Source organism: Etheostoma spectabile, chromosome 9 (assembly GCF_008692095.1).
Source record: "Etheostoma spectabile isolate EspeVRDwgs_2016 chromosome 9, UIUC_Espe_1.0, whole genome shotgun sequence".
NCBI lineage: Eukaryota > Metazoa > Chordata > Actinopteri > Perciformes > Percidae > Etheostoma > Etheostoma spectabile.
In genome coordinates this window covers 3508733-3512396 of record NC_045741.1, presented here as the reverse complement: position 1 = coordinate 3512396, position 3664 = coordinate 3508733, and the positions used below count along the sequence as shown (strand labels likewise).

Sequence of the window (3664 nt, the reverse complement as noted above, 5' to 3'; positions counted from 1 at the left end):
GGTCCGGAGCCTCCTTCGGTCTGGTCTTCGGGCTCCTTCGTCGCCACCATCAGTGTCTAGATTCCCTCGGGGGGGTCTATATAAGAACAACTAGTACAACGATGGAGTCTAATCTCCAAAGACTTTGTACTTTTTATTGCGCTGTCCAATAAACCATGTCTCTTCTGATTGAAATACTGACATTAGTGACCAGACACTTTGCAATCACCATTTCTCCAAAATAGTGCAAAAACAAGCCATATGATTTAAACCATAATTCAATGTCTATCTTAACAATATCATTCAAGTTTAATTATGGGAAGTAACGAAGTACAAATACTTCGTTACTGTACTCAAGTAGATTTTTCTGAATTTTACGTACTTTACTGATTTATTTTTGTGGGACTTTTAACTTTCTACTCCTTACATTTTAACACAAATATCGGTACTTCTACTCCTTACATTTACAAAAATGGCTCGTTACTTTAGTTTTTACAAGAGGTTTTATGTCGGGAAATAGCGCGGCACGCGCACACACCGCGAGCGGTTTCGCGCGCCAACAGAGAAAAAGTGAGAGAAATGAAAAAGGGGACAAGCTGTCCGGAGATTACCAGCTGAGATGTGTGGTGTGCCTCTTTGAGAACTGTAAGTTCGTAAACTCATGTTGCCAGTTCACTTAAGCCTGTTGTTGGTCTATAGTTCTTCACATTTAAAGTAAGTAGTGTGTTTGTGTGTGTCTTCACCGTTAGCTAGTGGTTTTGGTGTGGTTCACCTGTTAGCTAGTGGTTTGGTGTGGTTCTACCTGTTAGCTAGTGGTTTGGTGGTGGTCTTCACCTGTTAGCTAGTGGTTCTGGTGTGGTTCACTGTTAGCTAGTGGTTCTGGTGTGGTCTTCACTGTTAGCTATGGGTTTGGTGTGGTCTCACCTGTTAGCTAGTGGTTTTGGTGTGGTCTTCACCTGTTAGCTAGTGGTTTTGGTGTGGTCTTACATGTTAGTAGTTTGCACGTTGATCTCATGAAGCATCAACAGTTTCACAGCTTTATTCGCATGAGTTTTTTTTTTTTGACCGAACTTCAGATTCTGTAGTTCAGTTGACAAGTGGATGGAAACTTAGCTAGACAGAAGTTGTCTCCGTCTGTGTTTTAACAGACACACCTGGGCATACACCATTCTGCATTAATTCACAGCAAATCATTGAGGCTTGATGGCGCTAACGTTAGCACATAGTAGTATGAGGGCGCTAACGTTAGCACATAGTAAGGAGGGCAACATGATTGAAAATGAAGAAAACAGCAAGACATTCCCATCATCCTCGCCTTATCGAGAGAGATGTTGAGACGAGTAACATCAGAAGGACTCCTGGCCAATGTGTGCTGGGGAACTTCTTCATTAATGTTGTTTAGTCATTCATATTTTTATATTTATGTTAGGGGGAAAGATTAAAAATAGGAAACTGGATCTGTGAATTCTCACAGAATCACAACTGAATTCATATATTGCTAGTAAGTCAGAATCTTATTAACCTGAAGTCCCGTCTTGTCATAATAATCATATATGTGATGTTTTAGGCCTATGGCAAACAGCCATTTAAAATGTAGCCTTTGCCATAAAGACATGTCTCCATGTCACAGAAGTTCCTCAGCGTTCTCTAGTAACATCTGTGTGCTCAGGTAGCTTTCGCAAGGCTACTTTTACTTTTACTTTAAGTAAATTTTCAAGCCTGTACTTTGTTACTTTTACTTGAGAAGGAAGTTTAATCAGTCTTCCACTTTACCGGAGTATTTTTTAACAAAGTATTATACTTCTACTTAAGTACGGAAAGTGAGTACTTTTGCCATCTCTGATTTTTTTGCATCTCCTCAAACAAAAAATAGGCTCAGTGAGAGGGTGCTGTTGAGTGGTAAGTTCCGATAAACTTATACTATCAGTGAAGTTGTGTTATGTATAATCATAAATGATGGGGAAACAAAGTTTTAATGAGGCCCATCCAGTAACATCCCTGACATGCATCCAGACAGGGAGAAATGTTGGCAGGCAAACAGTCAGGTATAGGATAGTGAAACAGGCAGACAGTTATTACTCTCAGCACTAATGATCAGCAGTAATTATCTTTTCTGACCAGGGGAAGGCTGTCTTTTAATGCCTCCCTCGCCGCTGACAGCTCATTAATCTCCAGCAGCTGAGCAGAGAGCGCCGAGCTGCCAAGCACCATAGCACAAGCCTGTTCTGACAACCCACTGTACACTATAGATACAGTGCATACCTGAGAGATGAACAAATAAAGTCAGCCTGTTACCTACAGAGGCTTGTCTGCATAAGAGCTTGCTTACACGGGGAACTTTCTCATACGAACCGTCCGTACATAAAGCTACAAAAAGTAAATGGTATGTTTGCTGTACGCCCCACAATGATGGCTGCTGTATGAGAACGCCCTGAACTATGTAGGGGGAAGGTTGGGTTGGATCAGAAAACACAGCACTCTCAAGCGTGAGAGTTCAGATTCACCCAGGAGATGCGCATTTGTTCCTCGGTGGTATTTCAATCCAAACTACCATCTTTTTCCTAATCCTAACTCTGTTATTTGCCATTTGGCTACCTCCACTAGCACAACGACTAGCAGCTCGCGGTGCCCTGGACCCCTTTGTCGGGTCAACTCAACTACCAATTGCATCTCACGGACCTGTGTAGCCAGAAGGCCTCTTATCGTAGGATCTCATACAAATTGGTGTGCATGCATTTATTTATTTTTTACGATATCATGCAAACCTGTTCGTGAGAATGCATTGACTTTATGAGATCAGTCTCGTAAAGTGATGGGATTTCATTCATTCTTCTCAGTCTGCCTTTGACAAGAGAACGTACAGTATGTTGACACGTTGTGGGAGTGTGAACACAGTGATGACTACATTATAGCTGAGATCATCTCAGTTTTACTCCAAACGAGAAATGTATGGCGATATTTGATCCTGTTGCTTTTTTTTCTCGATATGAGCCAGCCCAAAGTGCTTTTGGCTCAATGCAAAATATAACAAGTGGAAGAAGGTAGGCGGGTGTGAAGAGTTTTATTACAAAGTGAGACACCAATAAATGAAAACAATGAGTAACTGCCAGCTCAAACTGACAAGAAAATATTATGTTTAGAAATGGTAACTTAAAAAAAAAAACATATGTTGAATGATGAAATGTGTGTGATTAAACCAGCTCTTCTGCAGACACATTTTAAGATCCTCAGCTTTGTTGAGACTTGAAAACTCATCCAACCCCATCAGAAGCAATCCCAGAAAGTAAACCAAGACCAGATGCTGTTACAATGTGAGTTCATTTACAGGCTTAACAACTCACATTGTTAAAAGCAACAATTAAACAATGGCTCTTTGGCTGGGGGGGGCATGCCATACACAGGGCAGGCATGCGAGCTTGCTTACCTCCTAAAGAGCTGGACACTTTCCAGTCATTGTTAACCAGAGAGCAGCACATGCTGTCAGACTAAAACATTTACCTGCTCAAAGTGTCTTTTTAGGAATGAATGAAGTCTTCCTGCTGATTCTAACATGTCTGCTGATATATTTGTGTTTGTAGATCTATTTAACTAAATTACATCAACACACAGTAATTGCTCATGTATTGTCCAAGGCTTGTTTGCAATGCCCATATCTTTCTAGCCCAGCTGATGTCTTGTATAAATG

The 3664-nt window shown here is 41.0% G+C and overlaps 1 long non-coding RNA gene across 1 annotated transcript in view; it reads left to right on the top strand.

The window, feature by feature from the left end:
* The window catches only part of LOC116695995 (uncharacterized), a 4564-nt gene that overhangs the window by 676 nt on the left and 224 nt on the right, over positions 1-3664 (top strand). The window contains exon 2 of the long non-coding RNA XR_004333605.1: positions 1101-1105. This is a non-coding gene — a long non-coding RNA (uncharacterized LOC116695995). The remainder of the gene's footprint in view (positions 1-1100; positions 1106-3664) is intronic.